At 44.2% G+C, this 13,181-nt stretch overlaps 1 protein-coding gene across 4 annotated transcripts in view; it reads right to left on the bottom strand.

Annotated features, from left to right (window-relative positions):
- The window catches only part of TMEM108 (transmembrane protein 108), a 169,725-nt gene extending 163,954 nt beyond the window's left edge, over positions 1–5,771 (bottom strand). For 2 of the 4 annotated variants that reach the window (XM_068935617.1, XM_068935613.1), the window contains exon 1: positions 5,689–5,771. The gene's annotated coding sequence lies outside the window, so the exon portion shown is untranslated. Of the gene's footprint in view, positions 1–5,655 lie in introns of all 4 variants that reach the window. The other 2 variants (XM_068935618.1, XM_068935619.1) reach the window with 1 other exon arrangement.
- Between the last annotated feature and the right edge of the window lie 7,410 nt (positions 5,772–13,181).

Here is a 13,181-nt window from a genome sequence, read left to right as displayed (position 1 = left end):
CAATCACTTAACTGTGCTCTTTGACAGGACTACAATCTCTGCCCATGGAGAAAGGTGACATCTCATCTCATGCCAGTTTTCCTAATGTGCTGAGATAGTGCTATATAGTGTCAGCCCATATTTCTGTCTTTGTGTTCCTAAAGAGTTTTAAACTGGAAAAATTCAAACATAAAAAGGAAGGATACAGGAGGTGGAAGCGGGGACAGGTGATCCAGGAGGAATACAGAGACACCATCCAAGCACGCAGGGATGGGGTTAGGAAAGCAAAACCCACCTGGAGTTGAATTTGGCAAGGGATGCGAAGGGCAAAAAGAAAGGCTACTACAAGTGTATCAGCAGCAAAAGAAAGAGCAGGGAAAAATGTGAGCCCACTGCTGAATGGGGCAGAAGAGGAGCTGGTGATAAAGGACACGGAAAAGGTTGAGGTACTCAGTGCCTTCTTCCAATCTTTGGGAAGGCAACGGAGCAAATAATCCTGTAAACTGCTTCCAGACATATGAAGGACAAGAAGGTGATTGGGAGTAGTCAGCATGGATTTACAGAGGGGAAATCATGCCTGATCAATTTGAAAGCCTTCCACGATGAAGTGACCAGCTTGATGGACAAGGGGAGAGCAGCGGATGTTGTTTATCTTGACTTTAGCAACACTTCTGACACTATCTCTCATAACATCCTCACTGACAAACCACTAAGGCACTGACTAGATGAGTGAGTGAATTAAAAACTGGCTGAACTGCTGGGCTCAGCAGCATAAAGTCCACCTGGAGGCCAGTCACTAATGGTGTCTCCCAGGGGACAATACTGGGGCCAGTGCTGTTTAACATCTGCATTAATTAACCAGACAATGGGACAGAGTACACCGTCAGCAAGTTTGCAGATGATACAAAGCTAGAAGGAGTGGCTGATACACCAGATGGCTGCCATTCAGAAGAACCTCAACAGGCTGGAGAAAGGGGTAGGGAGGAACCTCATGAAGTTCAACAAAGGAAAACGCAAAGTCTTGCACATGGGGTAGAATAATGCCATGCACCAGTATAGGCTGGGACGAACTGGCTGGAAAGCAGTTTGGCAGATAAAGACTTGGGGGTCCTAGTGGACAACAAGTCCTACAGAAACCAGCAACGTGTCTTTGAGGCAAGGAAAGGCAACAGCCTCCTGGGCTGTATTAGGCAGAGCATTGCGAGCAGGTCAAGGGAAGTGATTGTTCCCTTCCACCCAGCGCTGGTGAAGCCACATCTTGAGCACTGGGCCCAGCTCTGGGCTCCCCAGTACAAAAAAGACATTGACATACTGGAGCAAGTCCAGTGAAGGGTCATGAAGATGATTTAGGGCTTGCAGCACGTGACAAATAAGCAGAAGCTGAGACTGTTCAATCGGGAGAAGAGAAGGCTCGGGGGGATCTTATCTATGTCTATAAGTAACTTATTGGTGGGAATAAGGATGGCGGAGCCAGACTCTTCTCAGTGGCATCCAGACAAAGGACAAGAGGGAAACGGCACAAACTGAAATACAGGAAATTCCATTTAAAAATAAGAAAAACTTTTTTTACCGTGAGGGTGGTCAAGCACTGGGACAGGCTGCCAGGAAAGGTTGTGGAGTCTCTAGCCTTGGAGATATTCAAACTCTGACAACGGCCCTGGGCAACCTGCTCTTGTTGACCCTGCGCTGAGCAGGAAGTTGGACTAGATGATCTCCAGACATACCTTCCAAACTCAGCGATTCTGTGATTCTGTAAACAGAGCACTGCTCCCTAAATTTTTTACAGAGATGTTAGGACATGACTAAGTCAACAAAAACCTAACTCTGAAACGGCAGGACAAGAATTTCAGTTGAGGTCTCCATGCTTCATAGATGGAATGGATTGATGAAACAATGAATTTGGAAGTTAAACTAAAGCTTAAAGAGGTTCCTTACTGTAAGAGTCATACAGCAATTCCTCTTGTGCCTTTCTCAGAAGGACAAGCCTCAGTGGTCACAGTTGCTCACAGCAAGCTCAGGGGTTCTGCTTGCAGCCTTTAACACATTGTCCACTTGTGGCACTGTGTGATCTGTCTCTTCCCTCATGTCATGCTCCCAGAGAGAGAATACCACAACAATTCTAGTCAGCAAATCTTATCCTCAGCATTGCAGCACACTGTGGACAAGATCTGCTTTCTGTTGCATGAGAAATGATAAGAGAGAGCATAGGGAATTTCTTCTCCTGTAATAAAGAACTGGTTGGATCTTTACTAAGCACTCAAGAGAGCTTTGCAAAGGAGAACGGGCATACGCACCAGCTCATACACTTCTCTAAGGGAATGCTATCTGCAAGCCAAAGGTCACAATGAGTGCTTTAGCTAGGAATTACATATGCTGTCATCAGTAACAAGGACTACCCAGCAGCACGCAGGGACGCATTGTGCTCCTACCCCAAGGAGTGACTAAGTGTTCCACATAATTCAGTTCCTCAGTCAGCCAGGAGCAAAAGACAGCTTATAGCTCTCCCACCCCCATCCCTTTCTCCCCTTATTGCAACAGCGATCATATTCCCAACATTATATCATTAAGATCTATAGATGACATCTCTAAACTCAAAATTCTGGTCTCTGACACCCCACAAAGTCAAATTTAAGAGTTTTACTCACAACAGGGTACAAAGTAGGTCCAAAATTACAATCTGATTTTACTCCTAGTAAAACTACTAGGAGTTTTACTCCTACTCTAGGTAGGAGTACTCTTTACCTCTACTCCTAGTCAGGAATAACTAAGTTTTCAGTCAAATGGGAGACTCAAATAAGAAAATTTTCTAAGCTAAAAACTTACCAGCAATGTTATTTTGTTTTTTATTTCGTGTATTTACTGTGGCAAGTATATGCCTCCAGCTGCGTTACTTGCTGTTACTCCATGGTAACTGCGTTGTCTCATGTTTTGCTAAGGTGTAGCTCAAGATGAGACCTTTTTTTTTTTTTTTTTTTTTAAATTTCTAATGTTTTTAGTTAACCCAACTTAACTACCACAGTGGTAAATTCACACTCTTATCACTCAAAAAGTTTTGATGCAGACAACAAAGTTTGCTTTAGTTGTGCTCCGTCACAGCCCAGGCTTTGGAAACTATAACTGCACCGTCTATTTGCAAATTTGTTGGCTTCGGATTCATTTAATTGTTCAGTGAATATGGCCATATGAGTCGCTACAGTCTGCAAACAAAGGTTTCATGAAACCATCAAGTGAAGGAATTTTCTCTGAACTCTGAGGAGGAATAAATCATCTGCAAATACCCACACTACACTTTATGCGCACATTAATTGCCTCTACTTATCTGGAAATCGATCAATCCAATGGCCAAAACCTCTGGCATAGGTATGTCTTCAGAGAAGAACATGTTTACCTGCAGTGAGCTAGTCTGGTGCACGAATTTGTTGTGTTTTGTTGCAGTAACTGTTGAGGCAACCAAGGTCTGTTGCGTGCCCACCCGAGGCATTTGGCGTAGGCAAGCTCCAGCCATGGGCAAGGGCGGGCTGCGCAGCAATGCGATCCGCGCCGATTCAGCTCATCTGCTAAGGCAGAACTGAGCCCTGGCAAAACCTCCCAGGGAAGGCAGCACCAGAGCAGACGCTACAGCAAAGACACTTAGCAATATTGCCTCCCGTTGCCAGCAGAGGAAAGATTGCCCAGTGTTTTCAAACTTTCTAAGGCAGTCTTAATGTATGCACATTATTGCAGCTCTTTTAGCATAATATTAGCGTGTCAGTTTTATTAGCACAAATAGAAGGCTTTGTCAATAATAAAATGGAGTTTTATTTTATTCTGCATTATGCTATAACTGTAGATATTCTATATAAATGAATAATTGCATCTCTCCCATTTTAACACTTGTAATTGCCTTTCTTTTTCTTTAATCTCTCCAGTGGAAAGACTAAAGTTCAACTTATTCCATATCTGGCATTAATCTAGAGAACATCAGTTTACAAGGACAGAGTAAATTCCATCAGTCTTAATAGGATTAAGGGTATTTTTGCAGTTTTCAAATCCTCAGGAAAAAAAAAACAAACTTTTTTTAAAGGAGTAGTGGGTGCTCATTGAGATGATTAGTAGGATCCATCACAATCAGAATAGCTGGTATTCAATTTAGCATAATTACTTTACTGCTTCAGAGTCAAAGATTACTTTATGATTGGGAGCTACAGTAAACCTGCTATATAAACCAGAAAGCGGATGAGAATAGGTCACTCTAGGACAACAGCATAGTAAGAAACAGCCAATTGCTTGCATGTGTAGATTTAGTTCCGATTAATACAGCATTACAGTTAAGTCACTAAAGTGTTTTCAGATACAGGTAGCACTGCCGTTCCTGTACTGTTACCTGTTCCTGGAATTTAACTGGTTAAATTGCTCTGCAAACGTAAGATTTCAAACTTCATTTTAGGTTTGTACCATCCAATTGGCTTCCCAGAATTACTGCTGCAGAGCATTCTTAATTAGGAGAAAGTTACGGATTTTTTTTAAAAATTAGTCATGCCTTTGAACTGTACTCTTTAATCTGCTCTTCCTCCCTCTCCCCCCCCCCCAAAAAAAAGGATCAGCTGTAGAATGACAGCGTCATTCATCAGAAGCACATTCTCATTGCTGATCTACCTCCTGAGGCGGTCAAAGGGTCATCTCTAAACGTTAGAGCGTCCGCAGGGTAAAGAGGGGCTGAGCCTGCTCGCCTTGGCCAGCGGCGTCTTTCGCGGAAGCTTCTCCGCATAAGCGATACCCTCCACAGAGCTCCAACGCCTGAATGCTCTCTGCCGTGGCGAAAGGTGGGTTTTCTCTGTGAGATTATATACTTTGCCGTTCTGCTGCACGAGCACAGCCAGTTATTCATAGCACGCTCCGGTATCCCTTCCTTCCTTTTTTTTTTTTTTTTCCTCCGCGTGTCGAAGTCAGTTCCATCCTTAACTCTCCATCCACGGCTGCTCTCTTTACCTCTGCCGTCACCCTTCAGCCCACCCTCAGCTTTCAAACATTTGCCCCAACCAGCCGTCCGCTCCCTCCTACTGTTTCAAAGAAATGCACCAAGGCTCCCTCTTGCAAAGCACCTAGACGAGAGGTACAGCCTACCGCAGGGCTACAACCCGCTACGCTCCCAGACCCGCCTCAAAAAAAAAAAAAAAAAGAAAGAAAAAAAGAAAAGAAAAAGGATGCCGTCTCTCAGGCACGGCCCCGCTTCCCGTGCAAGGCGCTGCCGGCGCCCGTGGGTTTGCCCTGCCCGTGCCGACAGGCATTTCGCACCTCTGGCTGCAAAAGAGGCTGCCTCGTGAGAGGGGCACGCTGCCCCCTGCGCAACGCCAGGTGTCCCCGTCCCCGTCCCCGCGGGAGCGCACACGAGCCGGCCGCTATTTTCCGCGCGTGCCTCCCTTCCCTTCCCCGCCGCGGGAACACGCTCAGGGGCAGACCTGCCCCTCACACAGGATGCTGCGTTTTCTCTTTTTTTTTTTTTTAAATTAGAGAAGAAGAAGAAAAAAAAAACACTAGGCAGAGAGCTGCCACTTCAGACCCTATTTCAGCTGGAATAAAAAAAAATTAAAAATAAATTAAAAAAAAAAAAGAAGAGGAGGAAGATAAGCAAAAGAAACGCGGACGCGTTTCAAGACAGCGGAGCCCCTTCACCACCCCACGTCCCCCCGCACTCACACGTTAGAGGCGGGCGAGCCCGCCGCCGCTTACCTCCGCCGCGGCGCTGGACGCGGCTCCCCGCCCGCTGCGGCCGCCCGCCCCGCGCACACCCACGCGCGCCCCCGCGCACACCCCCCACCCCCCAACACACACACACTCTCACACTGCCGCCCCCCCACCCCTCCGGGCCCCGCTGCCGCCGCCGCCGCCAATGGCAACGCGCCGCCGAGCTGCCGTCACGCGCGGGACCGACCAATCGCCGGGCGGGGGCGGACACAATGGGGGCGGGGGGGAGGGGCGGTGGCTGCGCGCCCGCGCGGGGCTGGGGCGGGCGCGCGTGGGGGGCCGCGCCGCGCCGCGCCGCCTGCGGGCTGCGGCAAGGAGGGGCTGGCGGTGCCCGTGGCGACGAGCAGTGCCCGGCTTAACAATTATGCGGGTGCTTTGCTGGCCCTGGTTGACGGCAGCGCTTTTTTTGTCCCCGCGTGGCAGCCGCTGCGGCCGAGAGTTTGGGAGCTGGCTGAAGGGACAGCGGCTGGCTGCGCGGAGGCGGCCCGGCTTCGGCCTCGTCCCGCGGGGGAGGCTGTGGGGCCGCGACTCCCTTGGGCTTGCAGCTCCCGAAACGGTGCCTGCTCCCCCCGCCCCTGGTCCCGTCCAGGGTAATGCTGTAACCTGCTGGCTGCAAACGTTGGCCCTTGGGATTAACCGTAATCAGTTGTGTGTTTCCCCGAATTCGCTGCTACAGGGAAAAACCTTACCGGTTTTAGCGATCTTGGGAAGTTCTCTATTGCTGTGTAATTATTAATGGCAACCGCAAGCCCGCTGCATCTCTCCTCTGCCAGCACGGGCTGTGTGATTTTTCATTTCCTATTACTTGCATGGAAATGTTGAGCGTGTCAGGAGTGCAGGACTTCAGGGGGGAAAGCGGTACCCCCGGCCTCAGACACAGGCGGCAGCGAGTTCGCGCCGGCCCTCGGGTCGCCTCGCTGCGCGCGCCGAAAGGGGCTCGCCGACGCTGCAGTCCTCCTTGCTCCTGCCGAAAGAGCTGCTGTTAGTAACGTATTACCAGCGCTGGAGCTCTGGATCGTTCGATGAGGCTTTCCTTTACTCCTGCAAGAGCACCGATCGCTGCGTGGTTTCTATAGCTTTCCGCTCTCTTCTTCTGCTGCCCAGTATCTCCCTCGAGGTGGCCTCGTGTTAATGACAAAATGAACGGCTGCCTCCATCTCGCGTGCCAATAACTAACAACTTCTATTGTTTGTTATGTCTTTAAAGCATGGTACGGGCATGAAATGGGCTAAGTATGCTCACTGAGCTGAGATAATGGAATAGCCGTTTACTGTCAAGGAAGTGTTAGATTCCCCTGTCTCCTGTATGATGAGCAAAGAGATTTAGGGGCAATTTCTCAGCTCAGCCTCCTCGGCTAGGTTGCCGGTTTCTGCATGCTCCAGTTTATAACGCCCAAACTAAGGACGCCAATGGCCAGCTTATGGGCGCAAGGACATAGTCAACAGTTGCCTTCAGAGCTACAGACGATGAGAGAGAATTAACACTTCAGTGTTTGGCAACACAGGATCTGCATATATAAAATAAATGTTTCCATCTACATTAAATGCGCTGCTACGAAGGACTGTGAAAATCCTGGCTATGGACGCCCAGTCCAGCTTTGCAATAGGCAGCGGTTTCTAGTAACCAGCGGGATCAAGCACGTCCTCCTTGAGGCAGCTTGGCCTGCCACAAACCCTTCACAAGTCCCCTTTTGCAGGTTTTAGTTACTCAGTTATTCTACCTTTGCTAGCGATGAAGTTGGGAATGGTAACAATATTACCCGAGGTGGACAACAGAGGGGTTTATGTCCTTTCCTGGTAGAGCGGTCTGGATGCAAAGTCGATGCTGGAAATGGAGTAACTGTTCTTAGCTCAGGAAGAACATGTTTCTTGCTGATAGAGATGAAGCCGCAGCCCAGATTCAAAGAGAAAAGGAGGATCAGTGGCCTAGTCTCACTGCTGGACTGTATGGAATAGGGTAATAATGTGAAGTTAAAAAGCACTCATATGCCCCTATAGAGAGGGGATTTGTTTGCCTTAATGTTCATCAATTCTGATTTTAAAAAATAATAATTTTGCTCTATAAAATCTTTTATAGTTACTTAGTGCAATCCAGAAGGAAACCTCAGCTGCTAAGAAGACATTATTCTCAGAGTCACATAGACCACATATGAAAACCATATTTCAGAGCAAACACTTATCTGTCTGCGTTTTAACAGAACTGAAATTAACCACTTTAAGACAGCGTAGCAGTTTGTTTTTAACGAGCCAGCATTAGCTATTCACAGGTGAAATATGTTTTCCTAAGCAGACTGAGGTTCAGCCTCTTCAGAGATCTATAATTTAAAGAGAGGCTACGGCTTGTCTCTGATCAAAAGCCAGCAAGCCCGACTCCTTAGAGGCACTGTAATTTATAAGTAATTATAAAGAGTAAATGAAAAGAATTGGAATTTCCTCCTCACTGGAACAAAATTCATTTTGATGTTATAACTACAGTTATAAAAAGTTTTCAAAATCATCGTGGGATTTATAGAAGCGTGAGATGTTATTCATTCTTGTAACTAATGAAAAATAAAGAGAGTTCAGAACCAAAATAAATGGCAATTTTCAGCGCTTAGGGAACACAAATGGAGCTACGTTATATACAGAGTAAAATTTGTCTTTGTGAAATGGACGGGACTTATTAAGTCTGATGAATGAAGGTGTATACATGAATTCGAGAGAAAAATGCCTTTGCCCAGGGAAGTTTATGCTCCTTAGCATGAGAACCAGAGCCTGATGGATTGCCATCAGCTTCAAAGCGCCTGGACGAGATGCAGAAGGCACACGGAGCCAGCGTGAACAGGGCACTCCGGGCAAGTCTAGTTTCTCATCCTGAGCCTGACACCAAGTTAGCATGCTTTTCTGACAGGCCAGGTCGTTTCTAAAGGTCTTCTTTTCCTCTCCTATTGTTGGTCAACCTGACTTCAAACACTGTCTTTAAATACAGCGTACAGACAAAAAAAGTTCCCAATTTCAGCCAGAAATTGTAGGTGCAATACACACAAACAACAAGATTTACAGAACCTGAGCCAGCAAACTACTTCCAAATTTTTCAGAGCCCTTTTGAAAACGTGCCCCTGAGAGCTGCTCCCTTGGACACAGCACAAGCGATGCCCCTGCCAGCTTTCAGAGCTGAACCATGAGGTGTCACAGATAACCTAAAGAGGTATGGCCCTGAAGGACTGTACCCATTCACTCTCTCAATAGACCAGTCATGTGGCAGGGGACAAACATTCACCAGGAGCTCCTACATAGGCAATTTTTCGAAATGAATCAGTATGTCACTGGAAGGAAGAAGTATACAGAACATATTACACAGTATTTTTTCATGCCCTTCTTATCCTAAAAGGGCTGTAATTATTCCATATTGCAGGAGCTGTACAGTAGTAATCCCTCTCCTCCTACAAGCTTCATTTACAACCTGAGAGCCAACAGCCTATTAAGCTTCTAATAAGTTATACTAAAATATTGTGGCACTGTTCTAAAAATAAAACCTGGGGATGAGTTGTTAATGATACCTTCCTTACTTGCATAAAACTATCCCTTAAACACACATTTTTTTTACAAAAATGTCTTGGCTTATAAACATTTATGGCCATAAATACTTCCCAGAAAAGCACTGGCAGGGAATTTGTAGTATTAAAGTCACTTTTTTAAGCAGAAAGCTTTTCCTTGTTCACTATTAATCTCTTTGCCTTTCATCTCAAATTTAATTCATCTCCAAGTCTTCAAAAGTCATGAAATTATTCATGTTCTAAGAAGCATAAGGTAGCATGAAAGAAGGAAAGACTTTGAGAAGATAGGCTAAAAGGAACAATAAAAATACCAGGAAAATAAGAAAAATATTGGACCTTCAGCCATTTAGGGTCACAGCGTTGGACTAAGCCATTTTAGAAAGTTTTAAAAATAATGCTACTCATTTTGCATTCACCAGACTAATTTTGATGGGGATCTCCGTAATGCTGTGATAGCAGCAGGCAATGGAATATTCTGTTAGTACATCTTCTGCATTTGTGCTTATGTTTAACATTAGGTTCTCCAAATCCATGATTACAATATCCAGTTACAGTAGTCTGCTTTTCAGATGTTTGAACATTCGCTCACCTCATTGACAGTCATAGAATCTATAAACGCCTTGCAGCTCTAAGACTGAGCAACCTTTATTTAAATCTCTATACGTGGTCCTAGAAGTCTAACGTTAAGCCTACAAACTTCTAAAACCTCCTATTTGGGGGTCCTCCATTATTCCATCCCCTTTTTGTCTCACGTAGTCACCTAATATCACACCACAACTTGTAAAGAAGAGAAAGGGAAGGACAGAAGAGTCAAACAACGATCACACATGAATGCCAAAGTCATTCAACAAACATGGGACACGCTTAAATGTTGAATGGCTTGAGGAAGGTATTCATAGATTTGGTTTTGATGCACAATAATCAAGACAAGGGGTCTCCAAAAGGTAGCTGGTAACAGGGGAAAATTATTCTTGTGCCGGTTTCATGAACGTACCAGAAGTTTCATAAAAATACCTGCTTTCTAAGCATTTGTTCCAGCAACTTATAGCTCAAAGATGGAAAAGAAGCCACATATTAAAAATATAAGATTTTAAACAAAAGAAAAAATTACCAAAGCTTTAAAAGTCCTCAGAGAGGGGAAAAAAAAAAAAACCACTTAAGCCTTACAGAAGAATTCAAAGCACTTTTAAAGGGCTATTCTTTGCGTAATGCTGTCAGCTGTTTAGGTATTCTGCTGAACAGCACAGAATGCATTACTGAACAGAGTACAGTAGAATACATAAACCTTTTGATGCTTGTCACAATTATTTTAGTTCATTCCTCTAAATATTACATACCAGGCTTCAAAATATGGATGTTTTTCATATATATGTGCTAAAGAGACAATTCAAAACCAGAGGAGTTGAGGATATATGTACCTCACCCCTATCTTACTGAAACACATTTCAGAGGATGTTTATTGGTGACTGAAAGTAAAAATAGGGGGAATTTTGTTCAGTTCTGCCATCAATGAAGTTTACATGGAGAAAAGCATTTTTCATATCATGCCAGCAATGAAATCTAGTTTAAAGAAGCCCTGAGCCAGAAAGAACTGCTACAACCGAGCAGTCACTCAGGGCAGGCGCTACCTGCATGAGGGGACCCCACACCACACCAAAGAAGTGGAGGACTCAGTTATCCTCTTACCACGCACCTGTCAGGGTCAGAAGTAACAGCAGTGGCACAGCAGGGAAGAAGCTCAGGCACTCTGGGCACCCAGTTGACTTGAGAAGACCTCCCCTCCTGGAAGGACGTTAACAAACCACACATCTTCACATCTCCCATAAACTCCAGCTTTTCGTTGCTGCTGCCTTTTCTTCCCTCTTAGGTGTTTCCCTGGTTTACTTTTGTTTCGTTGATAGAAACATTCCTTGATCACCTTCATGTTGGAGTTTCATAGGTGCTTCCCAGCAGTCAAAGATTCGTGGTGGTGACCTGGTAAAGCGCTTAGCCCTGGGAACTGTTTATGGGTGTCTTTACAGAGCTACTCCTTCACCTTGCTAAGCCCCAGTTCCCCTAGTTCTTGAGCATTTGTGTATTTGTGCCATACACTGTCAGGACAGCTCTAAGCAAGCAAGTTTCCTCTGTGTTAAGCGTGAGCAACTGTTTTGATTAAAAAGATTTGCCTACCCCAAAATAATAAACTTTTTAAACAAGAAGAAAATTTGTATGCTGCAAGAGCTTCTCAAAACATTATGCGGTGAGAACGGGTGGATTTCAGTTTTGTTTCATTACCTGGGAGCCAGAAGAACCCCTTGCGGAAATCAAGTGGTGTCAATTAAATTATTCACAGAAGCAGATTATGCCCAGATCTTGAAAACACAGAAAAAAACATCGTAATGCTGCAAACAAGTGACTAACAAACTGCAGGGAAAATTTTGATTAACTAAGAAGAAATATTAGATACAACAATAGAGAGATCTTCAATTCTTTTCCTATGTGTTTCTGCATATTCTTAGCTAAGTACTTAATCCTGCAATTGGGTTTTAATAAACTGATATTAGTGCTGTTGTTATTGTGTCAGCGTCATGATAAAAATCCAGGAGGACTTTCCAGAGATCATCACCATGACAGCAAGAAGATAGTGCTTGCTATTTTCTCAATAAACAAGAGAGATAAGATACAATATTCCCTCATATTTAGAACCTCCCTCCTGTCCACTAACTAAACTCATTGCTTCATTATAATTAGGACCCTCGCAGATTTCTTTATAATTGCTAATTACTTTTTAATCTCCCTAGCAATAAATAGCTTTTCTAAACTTAATTGATTTCACTCATGAGAACTAACAGATTACCCAGGATTCTACTCACCATCTGTCATGTCAACACAGGTAAAGTAAAATTGTGCTTATTTTCTCCTTCTGATTTACACTTCTTTTGGAGTTGTGCTATCCAGATTTAGAGTAGCGCACAGCAGCTTTTGAGTGGAGGCATTTATCCGTAATAGATTTTTTCAGAAGCAGAAATGAAACATAACCATGAGCAACAGAGACCTCCAGTAACTCATGCTACGCTAAAAGTTTTCTTGAAAAGACCGCACTATTCTTACTCTTAAATGTTAAAAAAACCTAAAACTACAATCAGGCCCCAAAATAGCAAGGGACTGGACTAATTCATTATTATTTTTCTCTACTTAAATAAAATTAAAAATAAGCTATATGCCATTTGTCTTCTTCTGAACTGTGCATTTCAGGGAGCGGAGGAAAAGAAAAATCACGTTGTTTCCTGCCTCAAAGGTTAGGGATGCTTTTTAATGAAAACTGATAGTGACATAACTTAAAACTCCAGAAAGTGAGACTTTAAAACAGACATCTGATAAAAATTGCACTATCTCTGATCCAATTAGAAAATTACCTCCTTGCCATAGCAGCACTACATTTTTGTTGTTACGAAAACATAATCAATTAGCAAGGCTTTCCTTGCAGCTAGCTAAATCTCTTCTTCAAAGCTGGATGAAGGAATTTGAAAAACTGCATTACAAAACAATATGATAGTTCTGTTTCAAGGGCTGTTAATTCAGGCGTGTATAATCAGCATTCTTCAAAGATTTTTCAGTGCATTTGGCTGCAATACCTACTGTAGGATTCTCATTCGCTAGTACATTGCTCTTCTGCTGGTGTGACTCTCCTGGAAATCCCACAGCCACAGCAGCTTTCCAAAAGTTTTCCACAACAACTTTGAGCTCCTGCCAATAGTATTTTTTCCTCACTTTGGCAAGGAAGGAAAAAGAAGGTCTTTTCCTGAATCTGACTTACAATAGAAGTGCGGAGGTGTCTCAGCCAGGAACCCCAAATACAAGACATGGTCAACATACTTGCCTTTTATTTACTGTTAAATATAAATGCAGGAGCTTGATGAAACAAATAGAAACAAATGGCTGTTTTCTCTGAAAAACAGGGAGA

This window comes from Struthio camelus, chromosome 2 (genome assembly GCF_040807025.1).
Source record: "Struthio camelus isolate bStrCam1 chromosome 2, bStrCam1.hap1, whole genome shotgun sequence".
Classification (NCBI taxonomy): Eukaryota; Metazoa; Chordata; class Aves; order Struthioniformes; family Struthionidae; genus Struthio; species Struthio camelus.
The sequence above is the reverse complement of the archived record's forward strand: the minus strand, read 5'-3'. Positions and strand labels throughout refer to the sequence as shown.